This window comes from Drosophila ananassae, chromosome XR (assembly GCF_017639315.1).
Source record: "Drosophila ananassae strain 14024-0371.13 chromosome XR, ASM1763931v2, whole genome shotgun sequence".
Classification (NCBI taxonomy): Eukaryota; Metazoa; Arthropoda; class Insecta; order Diptera; family Drosophilidae; genus Drosophila; species Drosophila ananassae.
Genome location: NC_057932.1, coordinates 18,719,563 through 18,742,855, shown reverse-complemented (window position 1 = coordinate 18,742,855; position 23,293 = coordinate 18,719,563). Strand labels below are relative to the sequence as shown.

The window sequence follows — 23,293 nt, the reverse complement described above, 5'->3', positions numbered from 1 at the left end:
ATCATTTTTGTCCAAGTACGAGACCCAGCTCCCAACTCCACTCATTCAACTCACAGTCCTCGAACAATAAGCATCTAAAAAAATAAAATAAAAAAAATAAAATCTCCAAAATTATCCAAAAAATTGAAAAAACGCAAAAAATGTATGTGTTTTTTCATGCCTTTGGATTTTTATGCCTGGGTATTGGAATGGGAGTTTCTGGAATGGTTGTTGCGCCCGCTCCTAAGGAATCGCTTCCTAATTATGCTGATGAAGTGGAACAAAGCCAGGTACTGAGTAGGATGAGCAACTCTGATGACGATCACCTCCCGCTTCAAGCAACAATATCGGCCATGGACGGAATAGAGGACATGGAGCTGGACGATATGACGATAGCCACCACTCCCAGTGACTTCAAGCTGATATCGGAAAAGATCGAGAGGCCGATGAAGCTTAGCAAAAGGATAAAGTTCAAGACGCTGGAGAAGGTGGTCCACATAACCCCGGGATCACCTCTGATGTCGCAGCTCCAGCCACCCGGGAACTGGGCGAGATCCTGGTCAGATTTCCTCGCACGATCCGATGCTTTGAGGAACACCCGGCGAATAGTGATAGATATGCAGAAGAACGAGGAGGATAGTGAGGACAGTGAGCACCAGCACTAGATGTCTTCAGCAAGAGAACCACATAAACCCCATCAAGAACTGCTAAAAAAAAACTCCAACAAAGACTTCCAACCAAAAAACTAAAAGAAAAAAAAAACACTTAAAAAACAAACTAAAAAAAATCAAAACAAAAAACTTAAAAAAAAAACTAAAAAACAAAACTAAAAAAAAAAACAGTTCCGGTTCTTCTAGGCAAATTTAATGTTAATTTTTCGTTACTTGTTAATATTTAATATTTAATGTTAATTTATTTTGGCGGCTAACATAATCTAGTTTTAAGACAAATAACACCACAAAATAAAAAACATAAAACACTTAATAGATTTGTCTTTTTCTTGATAATTTTTAGCAGGGAAAGAGGCAGGAAGATAGTTTTCCAATAAATTGTAGGCTTGTTTCTTCTAAATTTTAAAAAATAAATATATAAATTCCAGAAAATTTAAAAATTAAAATCTGCAGAAAAAAAATATAGATCTGAGGAATATTTTATGTAATAAAATGACATAAAAAGCAAGGCATTTTTTCTATTCCTTGTCTTAATAATATTTCATAGCCTACTTACATAGCTTAGAAACAATAAATCCTTTTAATTCAAAATCAAGTAGGCTTTTCTTTTTACACTTTTCTTGACAGATGAAATAAAATTTAATAGAAGCCAAAAAAAAAAAACAGAAAATATTAATAAGACAACAAAATAAGTAACTATCCAACAACCTTGTAACAAAAAAAAAACTTAATTTTTAAGCAAGTAAGTTAGTGAAAATAAAGAAATCACAAAAATGAATAATTCCCCATAAAAAAACCCATTTAATATTTAATTTTTGATATTTCTTTAAATCAAATTTCAAACGTATTTCACTCCCTTCGAATTGCGGCTGAGAAAATTGCAATTTGTTGCTCAACTTTCTGCCAAATCATCGAATTGAATCGAGTCAACTTTGACAGATTTTCCTGTTGAGTCAGCCGGAAGATTTTCCCAGCCCCCTCCCCTCCTTGCCACCCTGCCCCTGTCCAATTTTTTCGTAGATTTTCCGAACAGTTTTGTGCCAACTTTTCGTGGCTGAGGTGCCAAAGCCGCCAGTCAATCATTTCAATCATTCATTTCAACTGCTGCAACCGGTTGCAGTCGGTTGCCGAAAAAGTTTCTCGGAATTCCCAGCTGCTAGCTCTCTGAGTTCTGAGTTCTGTCAAATTAGTGCAGCCTATTTCAGTTGTCAAAGGACAATCAGCCACGCCCACTAGCCCCACTACTAGCCCCCTGAATCTCGCCCCAAAAAAGTGTCAGGGCGGAATGTCAGCCACGGCAATTTTGTTTCTTGTTTTTTTTTTGGATAGAAAATTATCATTTTATATACGAATTTTTAATGCTTTTTAAATGATTTTTTTAAATTAAATTTTATATTTTATTATATCCAATTAAAAAATCAATTTTATGAAGAAAAATTTGAAAACTCTTTTGAGAAAAAATTCAGAACTTTCAGAAAACTGGTACTCCCCATTTCTGCCACAAAAGCGTATGTGAATTTTCCATTTTCCAACTTTTCATCCAACTTGTCTGATTCTCATGCGTGGGCTGCCTATGTGTGTGTGAGTGGCTGCCTATGTGTGTGTGTGTGTGTGAGTGTGTGGCATGTCTTTGTGTAGGTGAAGTTGTGGGTTTTCTTATTTGCCAAACGCTTGTCGCTCGACTTGCCTCCAAATGGCTCAAAGCAATTTTCAAATTGTTTTCACAATCACAACAAAATCGATTTGCAAATATCCTTCCAACAACAAGTGCCACGCCCACGCCCACAAAAATGTCCACGAGAGTGTTTGTGTGTGTGTTTTATGTCGGTTTTCTAGTAACAATTATGTCCAGAAAGCAGTTAAATGTTTATGTCCTACTTCAAGGATATCGCTTTGGACCAAAAAAAAAAAATAAATAAAAAGCCAGAAAGATTTGTTCCACGGATTTCCTGTGATTTATTTCCGCTGATAAAGTGCGATTTCTAAAAGCGATTTATTCAAACAAATCTTATTCCTTTATTCCCCTCACAGACCCCCAATCTCCTTTTTTTTTTGTCCATTCAGCTGATTGTTTTTATGTTCTTGTCAATTGTTTTGTCGCCTTTTCTCCTTACGTTTTTTTGTTTATTTTTTTGTATATTTTTATGAAGTACTTTTCTGGACTTTTCCGGTCGGTTTCTGTTTGCCTCTCCATCGGCCGGCATCGTATAATAACTTATCGAGGGCCGCCGCCACAGTCCACGGCTGGCTAAACATCTACAACTTTTCAGTCGGTTTCAGTCAGTTTTTTATTAAATTTTTGCTCGCCGCGACGTTTAATAAACGAGAAATAGCTGGCATAGCATCGCGCCACATGGCGTATACTTGATGTGTCAAGCGCGGGCCAGGACGAAAATGTAAGGAGGGCGAGGCAGGACCAAGAAGGAGGATGGGAACCGCAGCTTAAATGCCAGTTTAAAGAGGGGCGGGCTAGGTGGAGAGGGGAGAAGGACCTGTGTGTTCTGCTGGCCCGGCCCCAAAACTAAATTATGAATGAACGAAAAGGTGGAAAAAATAACGTCCCATCTGCGAAATTTTAACTGAGAAAAAATATAGAAATTTATAAGTTGGCTAAAAATTAATTCAAAGTAGCTAAAGTAGAGCCAAAAAATTATCTTTACCTAAAATGTTTGGAAAACCCCTTCTTAAATTAGATTTTCCCCCAGAATTTATTTTAAATTTCCCATAAATATCCTGTCATTTAATTGAACGAATGTTCGATCAAGGACATCGTCTTGCCTGCCAGACATTCGAAGAAGAAACACCTGATTGTGATCAGTGGAAAAAAGCAGAATCCTTGCCTGCCTTGCACTTTGCACTTGTCTTGGCAAGGTCACAACAGGTGTAGTCTAAAGGGGTGGGGCAGCGGGGGTGGGTAGTGGGTAGTTGCAAGCAAGGATGGTTGGTTGCAAGTAGAAATGGGTTTTCGCCTCTAGGGTGGTTCTAGCTGGTTGCCTTTGCTGCTGAACTTGAACTTTGTCAGAACAGAACCGAAAACAGATGCTCGCCTGTCTGCTAAGTCGGCTTTAATTATGGCAGACAACACTTGGCCAAAAAAGCAGGGGTGTTGGCAAAAAGGGGGTGCTTAAAAAATACAAGAAAAAATAAAACGACAAAAAAGAAATGAGAATGTTTATTGTATGTAACCTACATTTATCCCTGAGCAATTAAAGGCGATGCTACAAATTCTTTACACGCCTCGCTCATAAATTCATTCCCCAACGCAACCCCCTGAGAAAGAGAGGGCTATCTGGCCCTCGAAAGAGACGGCAACAACATAGAAATGGCGACAAGAATTCCGAGAATTCTTCACGCATAATTCTTAGCCATATTTTGCGCTATTTATTTAAGGCCAAAAAACTTTTCCATTCCTTCCTTCAAATGAAGTATGATGCCCCAACATAGAGCTTTACCTTTACCTCTCTGAGATATATATATATATATATGTCTTAAGGGGGGGGTGTGGTAGTGGTGGTGGAAACGGCGGCAACATAATCATATTCATGACAATATAATGGCATCGTTAGATAGGCCCAGCCAACAACTCAGTCGACTGGAAGTCCTAGGCAACCGCAAAGGCACGAAAAAGGAGAGGAGGGAGAGCCTGAGAGGCTACGGATAAAACGAATTCCAAATACCCTTCTCTTTTATTAATTATTAAAATATAAATTAAAGGACTAAGGACTTCTCTTTGTCTGAATCTTGAGTTTAAAGAGCAAAGTTTGAAATCAAAAATTGCAAAAAGTTAAGCTCTAGTTTGTATTGTAAGATTTTAGCGGACAGACGGACAAAATAGCGGACAAATAGGCGGACAATAGGACATTGGTATGTATATATTTAGATACAAATATAATTTTAATCAAAAAAGTATAAAAAATTGTAAGCATCCAATTAATATGATCTTCTAACAAGAAATGATTTCTTTATGAAATCAAAAAACCCCCTTAAAGAGCATAGAAGAAAAAAAGTGAAAACCAAAAGTAAAAGTAGCTTTCACTTCAATTTTTTTTTCCACTTTATGCCAACGGCTGTCCATTAGCCAAGTCAGCAAGCAGGCCCAACAACAAAGGCACTACTAAGGGGGTCCAAAAGCAGGCCTAGAGGCGGCTCTAAAGAGGCGGAGGTATCGGTAGGCAGGACTCTCGCTGGCAACTTCATAAATTCAGTGTCCTGCCAGTGGCGCATTAATCAGGACACGTTGCCAACTTGTAAAGTTCCTGGACGGTTTTCACTTTTATTTTTTGTTGCCACCGTTTCCGTATTTTCTTTCTTTTTCTTTTGGGTAAGAAATTAATTTTATTATCACCATAAGGTCAACTTCATAATAAAGGAAATTAATTGTAAATAGTCCTGATGGTGTAATATTGAAAATTAAACGGGGATTAAGAGTGTTTTGAGGTTGATTCGAACTTGAAATGATAAATTTTTGGGGGAAATAAGAAATAATTCTATTAAATTAATAAAAATAATAAGGAGAAGACCATTAATCAAATCCCTCTATTGCTTAACCCTTTAAAACCCCTTTACCCCCTTTCTATTATTTTAATAATTATAATTACAATTAAGGCAATAAAATATATAATTTTTTTTACTCACCGAATGCTGCTTGGTTAACATTTAATATTTTTTAAATATCATAATTATTTTTGACATTTGTCGTGTGAATATTTTTCGTTTTAAGATATATATATATATTTTTCGGGTTTTGGTGACACATAAGTACACATACATATACATACATATTTACATACATACATATATATAGTTTTTTTTGTATTTTGTTGAACGTGTGTTGGTGTGTGTGAGTGTGGTGTGCATGTTGTTGAGGGGAGTGGCGGGGGAATAGAAGAGAAAAAGAAACAAATATATATATAATTTTTTTCCATTTATATAAAGATATATAATATAATATATATAAATATTTAATGAGATTTCTTTATATTTCTTTTTTTTCTGTGAGAAGGGATATATGATACGGGTCTGAGTGTGTGGCTGAGTGGGTGTGTGTGTGTGTGTGTGTGCGAGTAGATGGCATGCGGGAAGCTAGAAAAAGACAGACTAAGCTCTAGAAAATATGCTACAAAAAACCAAAAACTCACACGCACACTGAAGAAAACAGTATAGTAACATACAACTTACCTGAATAAAATATCAGAGAGACAGAGTGAAGAAAATCTAATAAAATAAATCTTTTCAAAGGCAATCGAGAGAGAAAAAAAACATTTACGCCTTCGGCTGACAATTTCCTAAATGCTGACATCCATTGATTTTGACAATAAAAAAAAAAGGGGTGAAGGACAAAAAACTTTATTTGATTGTTTCAGTTACCAGTTACCAGTTTCAGTTCGAGAGTTTCAATTTGAGTTTTGTTCTTTTTTATTTTTTATTTGGATTTTTTCCGCCTGTTGCCAACCAAACCAAATGTCACGTTTCGTTTTTATTTCAATTTTCAATGCGAACCGAAAAACACACACAAGTCCCGGGGTATCCGAGACCTGGGAGGGCCTCTACAAATCTGATTTTGAACTCAATCAAGCATGTCAGGTCCTGGCTAACAGTTACGACAACAACAGGATATCCCAACCACCCACTACACAATCCACTAAAACCATTCTCAGCCCAACCACCACCTACCAGTACCACCACCAGTACCAGTACCAGTCAGTGAAAAACCACAGTGGTTAATTAAAGGTCACAGATTCAATTTGAAAGTCAGATACTAAAAGCTGGGAATATTATTAATTGGATTTGGAATTATGATAAGGCTTGCCTTTAAAGAAATTTAAGAAATAGAGAGTTTAAAGGATGACTTTTGTAAAATAAAATTAATTCAAATAAGAATTTATGAAACTACAAATAATTCTCTATTTAATGTTTAAGTATCCTTTTAAAGGACCCTTTATCCCTAGTCACGTTAAAAATTATATATTCAGTAAATAAATAAAATTTAAAAAAATTTATGACTTGTTTTATAATTCTCAAGCAGTTCTGGGAAGGGCCGACCCCTATATAAGGAAGACGAAATTCAGAATTTTTTTAACTTTTTTTTTTCTTTTTTAATAACTAAAAAATTTTATTTTTATTCTAATTACTAATACCTATACCTTTGTAACTACTATTACTTATTTAATAAAATATTCATAGAATTCTCCATCTTTTCCAAAGATTTCCACAACATCTTCCAATGAAGTTTCCATGAAAATAATTGATGGATATATTGTGAATATTAACCCACTGTTGCCGTGATTTAATGCATCAGCATGTGTTCATGTCCCATGTCCCTGACAATGGCTCTGGCATTGGCTTTGGCCAGTAGTTTTCGGCCAATGCCCGTTGGCAAATTCGGAATTGGCCGTTACCGGTTGCCAGTTACCAGTTGCCAGTTGGCAGTTGGAAAGTTAGTTGTTGGCGCAACGTGCAATGCATTTGATTCGATTAACGCCACAACCAGCCACGCCCCCTAGCCCCTTGCCCGCCCCTCGAGCTGCAACTGAAAAACTGACAACTGAAAAGTGAATTTGTGATCCATCAACTGGATGGAATCAGTCAGGCTTGAATCATTGATGATGCACCACAAAAATGTGGCACAGTTGCATCCTGTTTTGTGGTTGATTTTTCGCCAGAGGCTTCCAGCAAATTAATTTGCCAAATGGGGAAAATGGCAAGGGAAATGCCAAAAGCAGCAGGAAAAGCAGGAGGAAAAAGTGTAAAAACCAATAATCCAATATCTTTATAGTCAAAAATCACTGCTTCACTTTGATTAAAATTGTTTGGCTTGTAGCTTGTAAACAATTTTTTTTCTTATATAACCAAACAGGAAACAAAATTGTGGAGAAAAAATTGGAAAATTTCTGCCTGTCGATGCACAAGATTACAGATTTTCGATTTCCCTTCACAACCAAACACACGCACACCCAACACCCACTCCCACTCCCACACACACGACCCACGAAATCGTTTTCCTTTCCGCAATTTTTTTTTTTCACTTTTTTTTGCTTTTAATATTTTCCCATTTGGAGGAGAAAACTATATGGCAGGACAGCCACGAGGAGGGGGGAGTCTCGTTATCCTTGAGGAAACTAAACTACATTTTATAATGGAATTTGCCAAATATGCAGTTTCCAGAGCAGTTTGCTTAATTAGTTGACTCAAAATAAATGGACAAACAATTTTTGGAAAATGTGACACATTTTGGGGATAAAGTAGAAGAATTTAGAGAAAAGATAAGAATTTAAAAGTTTGGATTTATTAAAAAAAAAAAAATATTAAATAAAATTATTAAATTTCTGAAGTTTCCTTTCTAACAAAATATTTAACACAACCTTTTCAAAAATTACCTCTGAACATAAATCCATTAAAATTTTTCTGCACTCTACCTATATAAGCAAAAAAAACTATAAATCCCAGAGCCATGAAAGCCGCTTAGTGGAAAATATTGTGCAACTGCATTGGTTTCATTCTGTTTTTTTTTTTCTCCTGCCACATTTTCCTTCTTTTTTTCCTTGAATGTGGAGGAGGTGGGGCAGGAAAAACCACCCACCCACCACCCGATTTTTCCATGGCAGCCACACATGTTATTTCTACGCTTTATGGCACATAATCAAATGGTTGGATTTGGCTGTTTAATGAGCTTGTTCCACATCAACTGTCCCACATTAACACTCATATATAATATATATATGTGATTCTGTGGGTGTCGGGTATCACGAAAAAAAGGAATATCATATTACCACAGAATGGCAAACTAAAAACAAAAAGAAATATATCTGTGGGGATGATAATCCCCTTATGCTTTGCACTAAAAATTTATGTGTGCATTTTATTGGTTCTTAAAAAAAAATGCAAAAAGAACAACAGCAAAATTAAGGAAAATGGGGAAACCCAAACATCATCATAAAAAGAGAATGGAAAATGGAACAAGGAAGAAAGAGTTTAAGCTTTTTCCGGACAAGGATTTAAAGTTTTATTAGAAATTGCGTATGAGGGTCTTGTGGTGGGTTTTTAATCTTTAATTATGAATTTAACTCAGAATTATACACTCTACTAACTAAAATATAGAAGAACTTATGTTTATTCTCAAAGAAGTCTTCTTAAAATGTATTCGTAAAATAAAAAATACATTTGACAATTACTAAATAAAAAATTAAACTCCATTAATAAATCAAGTTCAATTAAAACCACCTTTTAATTAAAGTCAAAATGAATCAACTTTATGGGGAAATAAATGTTGTAGAATAATAAAACCCTAAGCCAGAAAAATCTTGAGGCTTTCCGTTTAATTTAATTTAATGGAATTTGACTTTGCCAGGCTTTTAATTAAAAAAAAAAATTGAAGTAAAGTAGGCAACAATAAAACTCGCCTTGCTCTTACTTTTCAGTTGTTTTGTGGCTTTTCCTCTGCAATTTATTTTCCACCAGAAGCCGCCCACCACCCTACCAGTCGTTCGACGTGAAAAACTAAAATGGAAATTGTATGCAGTTGTGTGTGTGTGTTAGTGAGTGTGGAAAGGGGGTAGGGGAAAAATAGAAAATAGTAAACATGAAACAGGAAAAACAGGAAAAAGGATACAAGAGTCAGGCCGCTTAATTAACATTCTAACAAAAGTTGAAAACAGAGTTTTCTGGCCACAACAAAGTGGTCGGAAAACTCTCATTATCGCTCGTTTTTGGCAAAATCAAAAATGAATCAAATATGCTTCTCAATTATGCACCGAAAGAGTTTCAAAAGCTTTTAATTTTCATTTAGAAAACCAACCCAACCAGGCACTCTATAATTATAAATTCAACTATTAATTAAAAATTTACAAAATGAATCAAAAATGCCTATTTCAAATATTATTCTAATTTACCTTCGTTTCAGTGCCGGTTGTCTCATGTTCATCGACAATATTGTGAATATTTAAAACCATTTTGTCAATCGAACACTAATTCCATTTGATACTCGGAATATTTTATTTTTTTCCGGTTGAAAGAAAGTCAAGGATAAAGTGAAGTGAAAGCACTCGCAGTCGAAAGACAACTGCTTTTTGGCCAAAAAAACTCAATTCATTCAAGCGAAACATTTTGACTTTCCATCATTAATTCATTGGCAACCGAAAAGAAATTAATTGTTTAAGAAAATACTTACCCTTTTTGTTTAGTACCTAAATATATATTTGTTTAGTAAAAAGAGAGAGTAGATAGTGAGATATAGATAGAGAGTGATAGCTTGCAACTACTTTTTCAGCTAAATGTCAAAAATATATTGTTGATTTAAATTTTTTTTTATTTTTTTTGTTTGTTTGGCTTACTATTTTATTAATAATCTTGGCCACGCCCACTACAGCTTTTCCAACTAGTCGTCAAAGTACTTGACTTAAAGTGTGAACAAATAAAAACACAGTAGTGTTTTTATTATTATTTATAATTATTATAACAGTAAAACAGTGTTATTATAACAGTAAAAAAAAAAGAGAGTAAAAAACGAAAGCCAAGCCAAATATTTGTCTAGAGAAAATGCAAAAAGACTAGGAGAGTTATGCTTTTCCGTTTGATTCGACTCGCTTTCTGGGTTCTCTTTGGATTTTATTTTTTACGTGCCTTAATTTTTATACCCTTGCAGATTTAATTAGTTATTAAAAATGTTTAAATCAAAAAAGATATAGATTTCAAAAAGAAGAAACAGGTAATTCAATATCTGGTTGCTGTTAGTCTGAGTCTTTAAAAATATAAAATAAATTTAAAAAATAAATATTGTAATGAAATGTATATTTTATAATTTTATTTTGAAGTATTTTTAACATAAAAATAAAACATTTTATATATTTTTTTAGTTTAAAATAAAAGGTTTATGATTCAATATAATATAATGTTGGATGAAAAATATTTTTTATTTAATTTTTTATAGTTAAAAAATAAAAAAAATATCTGCAAGAGTATTTGTTAACTTAAAGGCAAAAATATTTTCTCTGTTTTTAGCCGCTTTCTTCTATTATTTGTATTTATTTTTCGCAGAGAACATCACGCACTTTTCTACTTAGAGAAGTGAAGGGAAAAAATAGTCAAATGTTTTTGTTTGTGGTTTTTCTCTGTTTGTTCGAATGAGAGGCGGAGGGCGTGTCGTGATGGCTGGTGATTCGAAAAAAAAAAATAAAAAAAAAATAAAAGGACACCACTCACCCCAATCCTGCCGAGCAGCAGGGCATCCATTTCGCCGCCATTCTGGGCCACAGGAACCGTGGTAATCACCGAAATGGTCGGCTCCTGTTGTCCACTCAAGTCTACAGACATTCTGATGATGGGTTTTACTTAGCTAGACTGTACTGTACTCTAGTTTTGATATTTTTTCTTGCTCCGATCGTTGTACTTTTGATATTCTTTGTCGTTACGATTATTATTATGTTATTACTTAGTTGGTATTATTATTATTGTTATTATTCAGTCGTTGTGGTTTAGTTTTCTCTTCTTTTTTTTTTCGGCAAACCAATTAAAAATGAACAACCAAAACTGCAGCAGAAATTCATTTAGCTATTATTCCCGCACTTCTTCGCCAAACTCTTAATTGATTTAGTAATTGCCAGTGACAGTTCCGTGGTGGTAATAAAAAGCAAAAAAAAATCAAAGCCCAAGTGGCATATTCAAACATTAATTGGCCTGGGCGCGTGCCCGAAAAAGTTTCTTCTCTTTTTGGCCAATTCACAAAAAGTTAACGCAAATAACAATTAGTAACTGAGAGACAGGGTAGAGTGGAGGTGGTAGTCAGGAAAAAATATATTTGACAGATAAATGGAGGGAAATTATGAATGAAAAAGTGAAAAAAGAAGTCCTTGTCTTCAAGGGAGTTTTTTTTTTCTATTTTTTACTCATAATCATAATTGTCTTTTAGATAAATAATTACCAGATTGTAAAAAGAAATGCCTTCTGAATAAAAATTCCATTTAAAAATATCCATAAACCATAAACTCTACCATCAAAATTGAAAGTAAATCCTTTGATGTGAGAATTTATTGAAAAATCATTCAAAAGCACCCAAAATTCTCGAGGGCATTTATACAAAACGAACTGAATGAAATCGTAAACGATGTTTACCAATTGCCAGTCAGTCGATTCCCAGAAAAACTTTCCTCACTTTGAACTGAAGGATATGTGAGCTGAACATATCCTTGTATTTGAGATTTGATGACAGCAAGGGGAATAAAATGGGAAATTCCGAATAAGCCGCAATTCTAATTAAACATGACATGGAAAGAAGAAAGACAACTCTCGGGGGCTGCGACGACATCTCCTCCCACGTCTGTCTGTCAATAAACACCGGAAGACACATGACAGCCGACAGACAGAGCCAGATCAACTGACATCAACTGCTATATAAAATAATATAGCACACATATTGGGGCTAAAATATATATATATTTCATAATATGGTAATACACATTCCAAATATGACCCCGCGGCAAGTGCTGCTGACACATTGAAAATTTCCTTTTTTTTTTCTCTTCCTTTGCCCCCAATAATTCTCTGCTGTTGTTGGTGTTTTTCTTGTGTCGCACCTTTGGCCCCAGCTGTAGCCCATATCCAGTGGCCCCTGTACCTACAGTGCCACGCGTCGTATGCGCAATTTGTAAACGCTGAAAATTTGTATTAACGGCATTACACACGCTTTACGAGCAGCCAGGGATATGGAATAAAAGCCGGAACGGGACAGCGCCAAGCGTGTAAGATATACTGAGAAAAATAAGGGGGTAATCATAGATTTTATTATAGGAGTTTGAAGGATTTTTGGAGGTTTAAATTATAATTTTAAGAAGAGTTGGATTAGATCGTCTTTAAACCATTTATTTTTTTGTTATTTTTAAAATGATAATATGTATATATATTTTCATTTGTATTTTTAATAAAAGGTAAGTAAGTTTCTTAAATTGTATTATTTTTCTTAGAAGCCAAAAAATTATTTAAAGCTTTTTTAAGAACCTGTTTTATGTTTCTTTAAAATATCTATCATATTTATATCCCAATAATCCCTCACTATTTTTTCTCAGTGCCTCTAAGGTGACAACTAAACGACTGTGAAATTGTATTTGTTTTCTTCATTTTTTTGTGCTGCTGCTTTTCACATTCCGCGCTTCGGGAAAAAATGTGTCACCTCAACTTGAACAGGCCATCAAAAACAGTGTGCGAAAAAAAATAAGAAAAAAAGTTTCCCTTTTTTTTTTTTTGGAGGGAAAATTTGTTTTGGGAAAAGTTTTCGGCCCCACTGGAGGGCTGTCTCAATGGGAAAATGATTGAGTAAACAGAAAAAAAAAATAAAAAAGATAAATGCCGGAAAGGTGTACAACTTTCCCCAATAAAAGTTATGAAGTGGTTTCGCTGCTTTGACAATCGAATTGATGGCGGTCAAGTGACACGCCCACAAAAACCAAGAGCCACCCACCACCGCCCACCTTTAACTCCATTCCATTGTTTTTTTTTTTCGAAATTTTGTCAGTCGTTTAAAGCGCGTGCTAATTTGACTTTAATTTGCATTTTAATACGCAATATTCATAATGTGCTTCAGCGACTTAACGAGGCGCATGCGTTATTTAAAAAAAAAAAAATAAAGAGATATAATAAAAAAAAAGGAGAAAATCTGAAAAGGGGGACACACTCGTATCATGAGCATTAATATGCAAATCAAAAAATGGGCCCAGCGACGCACTGCATACGTAATTATGCAACCGGAACGCGGAAAAGCGGAAAAACGGAAGCCAAGGGAAACAAGGACTCGGATTCTGAATCAGACAAGGATTCCAAAATTGTCCTTTCGAGGGATACAGTGAGTTACCTGTGAGGTGAAAAGCAGTTAAGCCTAAAAAGTTGAATTTTAAAAACATTTTAGCAAGGTTTTCTTGAAAACATGACTAAGGGTCCTTGAAAAAATCTTTTTAAATATTTAAAAAATACCAAATTGCCTCCAGATAATTTCTATTTAAATAAATAATAAATAAACTCAAAAATAATCTCAGAATATGAATAATATTTTATTATTCCCACAACTTTATTTAAGTTTCAAAACCCAAACACTAACACAATTACAGCCACAAGACCCTTTATGTCCAATCTACAATCCTTAAAAGCTGAATAAATATAAACAGATGCAGTCGACGGATTTAACACATACATGGCCACGCCCATCTCTGCACCCACCTTGCCCCTGAACAGCCACCTCCCCCACCTGTCGAAGGTGAATCCTTGCTGGCCAAAATGTTCTCATGCATGTGGAAATGTTTCTGCCAAAGGACTCGCCAGGGTAGCAAGGAGTGGGCCAGGATTCACGACAAATTGGCAACTAAACGGGAGGAAAAAAAATTATAATTAAATCAGAGAAGGTGTTCCGAAGGATATCCTTGATCCGAGAGCGAGTCCTGGATTTTATTAGATTTAGCTCCGATGGCAGATGGAAATCATATTAGCTTCTAAACGAACGTGTGGTTCAGTTTAATACAGAAAGGTGGAGGTTTTAAGGTTTATTTTTGTAAAAATGGGTAAAATATTTCTTAAAATATGTTTCTTCTCCAAAGTAGGAAATTGTTAACATAGAAAAAGTGTTGGAAACTGCTTCCTTTTGTCCTTTCTTTATATTTTTATTATTTTTGCAAAACAAACTCCTTTAAAAGTCGTTACTTTTTTTGACAACAAATATTTGTAATAATCGTAGAGCTTCTCTTTTGGAAAATCTTGTACACTTTCCAGGGTATCCGGCCATTAAAAACTTTAACCGGACTAAGCCAAGAGCAGAAACTTAGTTTCTCGACAGCCAAATGGGGGTTTTTCGGGGGAATTATGCATGAGCGCCCCACTGCCCCGGCAAGTGGCAGGACGAGGACGAGGTAACAGGAAAGTGGCAAGAGCAAGTGCAAGTGCCACAAGATGCCCCGTCAGGACACACCCAATCCCCCACCTTCCCCTTTAAGCCACATTTAAGGCCGGCCATGTGCAATTGAGAAAAGGACGCTTTCAACTGTCAAGTTTCGCAGGGAAAATGCAAATAATTGACAGGGACTCTCAAGGATCCAGAAAACCGGAATTTCGAAACAGGATTTTCTTATTTATTTATTTTGTCGACTCCTTCAAGCACCATTAGCAGTGGCCACTGGCCAGTTCCTAATTTGGGTATATTTTTTTTAATGGCCTTAGGGCTTTGTCTCATCAAAAAATAAATATACAAAAAAATATAAAAATAAAGTACTGGCCGCAACATAATTTCCGCTGTGACTGCTTTTGAACAACTTATTATTATTATTTTTTTTTTTTTATAATTTCTCCTATGCTTTTCTTCTAATTTTCATTTGAACTTTTCCTTTATTTTCTTTTCCTTTTGGGGGAAAAAAATGTTTCGAACGCTTCGTTAGTTTCTTCCTGGCCCCGACAGAAAAAAAAACGATTTTCTTTGGGCTTTTCTTCTTGTAGGGCGCGAAATTTCCACTTTGTTGGTCTTAATTAAATTGCATTGGCAACAGATGGGGGCAGAGAGCGGGGGCAGGGGCAGGGCTGGGGAAAATCTTTGTGGAAAGCCATGAGAGTGTAGAACATTAGAACGGAAGCACTTAAAGTGCCAAAGTTGGTGACACTGCCACTCCCCAGTCTGCTAACAATTTCAATTTCTGCGGCTTCGCTCCGCCAATCGCTCATAATTACAAGTCCCACGCCCCCCGACTCCCTTACGCCTCACGCGTACAGCCACGCCCCCTGCATAAAACTCACATCGATTGAAAATTAAGTTGGAACAATGTAGGATACGAACACATGTTTCACTTCCACTGCCTGCTACTAACTAGAGACTCGGAAATTTCTGCAAAAAAAATAAAAGAAATATTTTCCCTTGAAAACAGTGGGAGGGAAAAGTCTGCGTATTGGGTGGCTTTCATAAATAAAACAAAAAAAGTGGCCCACTCCCTCAAGGTCATAAGAAATTTAGGGCCAAACTTTTTTTCACTTTCTCGGGACCCAGAAATTATTGAATTTAATGCAATTTATGGCTAAAGTTTTGGGATGCCTAGGAAATACAGGTAAACAAATTTGTGTTTTTAGATGCTTTCTTAAAATAATTATATTCCCAGGGGATGTGCTCAAGGTTATAATAGGATAGAACAAAATGTGAATATTTCCCATGTGGGTAGGCTCTCCCCATCTCCCCCGAAAAATTGACAAAAAAATTTCAAAAATATGTTGCTTCCAGATTTTGATGCAGATCGATGGGAAATCGATATACAATTGTTTTAAGATACTTCGCTTAAGAATCGGATCAGAAATGGCAAAGTTATGGACATCGCCCTGCCCCATATGGGGCGAAACCAAGAATTCCCCATTTGGGCAGGGGTCTCCCCACAAAAATTGACAAAAAATTTAAAAAATATGTTGCTTCCAGATTTTGATGCAGATCGATGGGGAATCGATCCAGAAATCTTTTAAGACATTTCGCTCAAGAATCGGATCAGAAATGTCAAAGATATAGACATCGCTTTGCCAATATAGGACGGAAACCCATTTCTTGGAAAAATATTCTTCAAATATTCATCTTTATAAGTTCCCTTGAACTATTAATATTAATATTTTGTAGCATTTTTGATGCCAAATCGTAAACTATGTCTATAACTCTCCACAGTCTGATTCAAACTTGTAAATGTGGCTTGTCAACTGTGAGCCCCGGAGGACTTTCGGTTTTCATGCAAATTGAGTTTCGTGGGTTCGGGGCTTTGAATGAATGTTTGGAATGTTTTAGCCACAGATTTGCAGTTCAGATGTCACAGAATGCGGCAATTGGGCGTTTAATTGAGTGGAAGGTCAAATGAAGGTGAACCATTCGCAGCAAGAGAGAGAGAGAGAAAGGAGAAAGCAGAGTGAAAGTTAATTAAAATGCGCTTTTGAGTTATTCAGATATTTATTTGCACTCGACTGACGCCATATGAGAAATGCATTTTTAATGTCCTTTTGCAGGGATGGACAGTAACGGTATTTAATATAGATGCGAGAGTGTGTGTGATAGTGTGTGTGTGTGTGGGTTTGGGGTCAACTGCAACATTAATTGCTGCTGTGGGATGACCTTCCGCCGACCTTCGTGTCTGCTTCTCCAGATTTTCCCCAGCCTTCTTATCCCCAGCACTGTCCTTGCCCTTGTAAAATGGACTCCCCCCCTGACTGTAGTCCTTCTCCCCCTTTCATGTCCTTGGCTTGGAATCCCTTGGCTACCTGCAGCAGCTGCGGGCCATTTGGGATTTCAAAATGAGTGGAGAGGAGAGGAGGAGCTACTGCAACGATGGCAGAAACAAGATGAAAACATGGTTTTATAGTTTCGGTTTCAGATGCTAGATGCTGGATGCTGCTCCTTCTGCAGTTGCCAAGGATTCCGAAGGACAACACCAACAACAAGTGCAGCAAAGGCGGCACGACACCCAACGGCATTGACGGATTGTTTCAACAATTTCAGCAAATTTGTTCAGTCAAACAGAAAGCGAAAGTTTCCACTTTGTTTTTGCTTTTTTTTGTTCAGCTGTGTTTGGTATTTTGATCAAATTTAGACAACAAGAGAGTCAGGCCAGTCAGGAATTGTACACTTGAAAAAAATATATATTTTATTTAATACAAAAAAAATAATAATAAATATATCTTGAGGGCTGATCATTTTTCTAGTCATAGTTAAATAGAAGAGTATGGTACAATGGTATGGTATTCTTACAAAAGATATATCTAAGTTGTAAGAAGTACCGGGTATCTTGTACTTTTTACTAATATATAATAGAAAATATATATTTTATTTCCCCTAACTCCTTTCAAAATATATAATATTTTTAAAAATTTAATTTCTATAATTTCTAGCCGTGTAAGAACCATTGTAAACTTGAAAGAACATAACCCTAGTAGAAGTAGCAGTTGCTGATTGCTTCCAAAGGCAATTCAAATGGCGGGGGAGAAGATTCAGAAAAAAAACAGGACATCTAAAGCCCCAGGATATTTCCAAGGGTTTGTTGTTATTTTTCCCAAAAAAAAAAAAATACAAGAATACAATTCTCAAGCCGCGTGATAGATTGTGGAAATTTGTCCAACTTATACAGCTGAATGATTTCCAACAAACGATTTGTAGTTGAACCAACCAAGACCCAAAGTTCCTGATACAAGTTTTAGTTTATAAAAAGATATTAGTTAAGAGATTAAACCCTCATCAGACATATAGGCTGATGAACTTTTCATCTTTATCTGGCAAACAATAGTGACTTTGAAGGCACATCAGCCATCAGCCATCCGCCATCAACCATCCGCCATGAGGCATCAGGCAAGTTTCTTTGGCCAAATTGTTGACCTATTTGTGCCACAGGCGCAACGCCATACGCAAGGACATCCACATCCTTATCCTCGGCATCCTTACATGCTTACAGGAAGAGCAAAAATTGTTGCTTTATATTGGAATATTAGTTGCATGGCTTAGATTGAATTTTAGGAATTTTAAGGATTTTTGATGTGAGATTAAAATAATAGTATTTTAGAGAGTTGGTAGAATGTATTCTTTTTGTAAGATAAAAAATCAGATTTAAATATTTTTGATTAACAAAATTATTCCACAGACTATATAAAATATTTTTTTAATTATTTTAAGAATTTTAGGAAGAAAAACTTGAAAGAATTTATTATATATGTATTTAGGTTATATGTTAAATACTATCTACATGGTTTAAATAAAACTCCTAATCCAATAAATCCCTAAAAATATCTATAATAATATTTTATAATATTTTTTAAATATTTTTTTTCAGTGCACCATCATCGTCATCTTCATGTAGTCATCGATGTCGATGTCGAGCAAATCACTTAAGCGCACTTAATTATTTGCACAAGTTTCGTTTGGCGGCTGATGCTGCTACAGGACCTCCCTCCTCCCATCCCCGCCATAGCCCTCGCCCCCTCCCCCATATATATATATAGCCATATTTCTGGTCCTTCGGCATCCCCCACGTATCCTTCTGGGCACGTTCCACTTGCGTTACATTTCAATCGAATCGAATCGCATCGAAAATGAAGCACAGTGGGGGAGACAGTGGGGAATGGTTGTGCGCACAACGGCGCGTATGAGTGATATGACACGTAATCAATAAATAACGGCAAACGCCCTCCCTAGGGCGTGGGCGTGGCAACCGGCCCAGTCACTCCGCCAAGAACTAGTTCCGTATCCCTAATTGTTGTAAAGAGTTTCCAGGCAAGATACGATAAAATATTTCCCAACTTTGGCTTTTAATTAAAAAAGTTAAAGGGCTATTAAGAGTTTAGAAATTAGATTTAGATTTAAATCTTTAAATATAATATTTTAATTTATATTGAAAATTAAAAGCTATACTGTCTAAGGCTAATTTAAAAGAGTATTTCATAGAATTTGTTAAGAAAATAAATAAATAAAGTAAAATAGAAAACTTTCGTCGCTTTAATAATTACTTTTAAATAAAATATACCCCTTAAATATTTTTCTCGCTCTCTATAAATTTAATTAAACAAATAAAAAGCAAAACTAAAGGACTTTGAAACTAGTTGCTGGCCAAAAAGTTTCCACAATCTGGCGAGAAGACGAGACTCGAGTTTAATCGAGTTTGTACGAGGGTCGGTGGACGCCTCCATTAAAATGAAAACCATTTAAAGGGGCTAAAAGGGGGGGTAAAAACAGCAACCCCAATGGACGTCTATTTATTTTCTACTATACCCATGCATAATTACTTTTTCGAGGATGTCTCGAGGGCTGTTTACTCTCCTAAATGCCTTGATGCCTTCAAATTTTGAATAAGATTTCTGGCTTGATTTGTTTTTTGTTGTCACTGTCGTCGCTGTCAATGTTTTCTTTTTAAGAGACAGAGAGAATGAGAGAGCCACGGGGCGTATGATTAATATGCGGGAATTAAGTCAAATCGAATCGAATCAATCAAGACGAATGTCGGACAGCGATGTGAAGGCCAAGACCCAAAAGTACCATAAAACCGAATAAAAACACTTAATCTGCATGGCCTAATGACAAAATATTTCCTGTTGGCCACTTTCTTGTTCCTTTTTTGGCCAAAAACGCCAAGGGAAGCCGTGAAAGTCACAATAAAAATAAGTCTCTAAAGTGCCAACTTCCGGATAGAAGGACTTCACGGACAAGGACAACGACGACACCAAGTCCTGGCAACAATGTGACACATACTAAATTTTTATTACACACCCACACACACACACACATACACTTGCAGAAAAAAAAAAAATGAGGGAAACACATACTCGCACTTTTCCTGAAAGTGAACTCAACGCACTTTGAGACACTAATGCAACGACATTTTTATTACAGGCCAGGCCAAAACGGCAGCAGCCAGTCCTTCTCTGTCCGTCCTGTTCACTGTCCGCCTTGTCCGCTCTGTCCGGTGTCCATTCCGGAGGCCTTTTACGGCCCGACCATCCGGGCAATCGGCCACCCCGGACTATGGTGTCAATTTTTATCATGTGCTCTGGCCGTGAACCTCGTCCGAGAAGGTTCTCCTCCCACCCTCGCAACCTTCAACCCCACATCTCTTTCCTGTTTCCCCACCCTCCTCTCCTAAAGACCCTAAAAACGGATTTGCCCTTGTTTTTGTGTATTTCACTTTCTGGCCAAAAGTCCACAGAGTTTCTCTGTTTTTATGGTGTCCTTGTTAAAGGGTAACATTTGTTTCTGGTCCTTCCTCAGAAAAAAAAAATTAATAAATTGGATCGGATTAATTTTGGAAATATTTTCTAATAATTTAAGATTATTTAAATTGGGGGAAAAATTTTAAATTATATTACTGATACATAATTTTCTATAATCTTCATATCCTCTTACTGATACATAAATAATTATATTGACACAAAAATTAATTAAAATATTTAATGAATATTATTCAGAGCAAACTGTGTATTAAAATATAACAATATGCAATTTTTATTATTTTTTAATAATCTCTAATTATTTTTCTAACCTAAACCTTCTATAGAAAACCCCACCAACTCGGCCATTTCCAAAGGATCTGGCAAATCTTCTTACTAATTTAGCTTTTCATCAATTTGGTTGATTTTTTTTTGTTATTTTCTTTACGGATTTTTTCTCCGCAGTGCTGGTCTGTTTTTTTGTCTGATTTTTTTGTGACCATTGTGTTTTTTGGCTTAGTCGGCGTTTATGTGATTTATGGCCAGGACCGCTTAGATTTTTCGGGAGGTCAGCCTCGGCAGTAATGATGTCCTGTCCTCCTGTTCTGGTCTGTCCTGTGTTTCGTCCTGTTTCTTGACTCTGTGCGATGTGATGTCTCCTGGCCCCGAGGGTTAAGGTTTCAGTTTCGGTTTTCTTTTTGGGGTTTACGTTTTTGGGGTTTTTGGTTTCGGTTGTCTTTTATTTTTCTGCTTTTTTTTTTTTTTTGTGGGGGAATTTTTGGTTTTCCGTTTAGAGTCCAGTGTCCTGGGTGTCCTGAGACCGTAGCCCTAATTAAAATCGACACAAAAACCGACCGTTTAAGCCCCGGCCAATTTGCTGACAATGAAAAATGAGTCTGTGGCTTTCTTGGGGCATTATATAAGGGTATGGTGTTATGTATTATTTTATCATTAAATACAAATTTATAAACTAATTGAAATGCTCGGCAAGCAAATAAGGTTAATAATTGCTAACCAAAAAAATAAAAACAGAAAACCAAAAAAAAAAAAATAAACAGAAACCCCGGTGACAGTCTATGAATTTCAAATTTTATTATTTACCCAAGAGGTGTGGAATGTGGGGGGGGAGTGTATTTTTTAGGCTACCATTTTCCATTTTTTTTCTGTTTTTGGGAAGCGCTCTCTTCTACCAACATTTTGGAATTTGAATATTTTAATATTCATGAACATTTTTGGAGGCAAAGTTTCTTCTAATTTGCGGGCTCTTGCTAATGAAAATTAAATGGAATTGCTTAAAGAGTCTGGAATTAATATTTGACTTTATCTAAACGAGTCCTGGGCCTTCTGCCACACACCAATACACCAACACACCAGGACACTCACACACCCACATAATTAGGCAAGGATTCTCAAGAGTAGAGTTACTATAGAGGTCCTGGGGCAGCAAAATGCATAAATCAGTTGGCTTGGCTGACAGGCTGTCTGAATTCAGGATTCGAAATTCAGGATTCTGGTTTCTGGATTCCACCACCCACTTATCCATTCATGATTTAGCCTAGATCCTTTGGCCCACCTGGGCATTTTTCGTTCCACATCCATATCCACATCCATGTCCTGTTCATTCCATGTCCATTTCCATTTCCATTTTGAATCCGGCGAAAGGAATGCCTTTTGGCCATTGCCCGCATAATTGTCTGTTATTTATGATATGTTTTATATGTTTTCTGTGATGTCTTTGATGTCTGGGCCAGACTCTGCCTCCGTTTGCCATTTTCATATGAAACGAATTAATAAACCGAGCCCAAAAAAATAAATAAACTCTCGAATATCTGCCACTGAAAGCTAGCCATCAATTGGGGCAATTCGCATGAAAAACACCCACTCGCACATAAATTCAATCAAAAAAGTCAGCAAACAACATCCTTTGAGGCGTTTTTCATTAAACAACCTTTATGAAATTTTAGTTTTGGGTTTAATAGTTTGTATCATATTGTTTAAATATTTATTTTATTTATTTAATAAATGATTAGAGGAGGAAATATTGATTGAGAATATTATTATTAATTTGTAACTACTATTTAATAATATTTTTTAAATTGGTAGAATTTTTAGAGAAAGCCAGAGAATATGCTTTTATTTTCCCTTTTTTTTCCCCTTTATAATTTCACAGTTTCATTTCAATTTCAATTTCGATTGCCTGCGAATGGGAATGCAATGTTAATCATACGCACCGTTGCCCCCACCGACTGGAATTAAGAAAGGAAGCGTAGGAGGCGAAAACTTCAATTGGTCAATTGATGAAAGCTAATTTGATTATCGAATCATTACGACAAGAGAGAGAGTGGGTGGGCTGCTGGGAAAATGGCGGGAAAATTGAAAATGGTCAGTGCATGGAAAATCAATGCAAGAGATTAACAATTACACGGAATTGCGGTCAACAAGTGAAGGGCGGAAGGGGCAATGGAGGGATGCAGGGATGGGGGGTCAGTGGGGAGGTAATTCGAACAGACACTGGTCGACTGGGTGACTGACTAACGGACTGAATGACTTTCTGCCACAAAAGATGTTGGCCATAACGATTTAATGTTGGCCCGTACAGTGGACCATTCAGTGAGACACTGACAGAAATTTTTTATGAGAGTTTTAAAGGATTAAATATTAAAATAATATTTATTATAATAGTTAACAAATATTATTTAATTTTTAATCTAATTTATACATTTAATCAGCTAAATATATAACTTTTCTGGTTAAAGGGTTATAACTTCTTTTTAATGTTTTTTAAATAAAAAAAATGAGAAAAAAAAATTAATTAAAGGTAAACATATTCAATAAGACAATATTTAATAGTTTTAATTTTTTGTAGACCACTTTAGAATAGAATTTAAAAGTTAGACATTAAAAGTAAAGTTCTCTCAAAAATATCAAGTATACGCCCCATATTATCTCAACGATTTTTTCTATTTCTGATTTTA

General features: G+C 35.8%; 1 long non-coding RNA gene across 1 annotated transcript in view; it reads right to left on the bottom strand.

The window, feature by feature from the left end:
- Positions 1 to 23,293, bottom strand: part of LOC123257687 — a 70,308-nt gene that overhangs the window by 19,487 nt on the left and 27,528 nt on the right. The window lies entirely within an intron of this gene.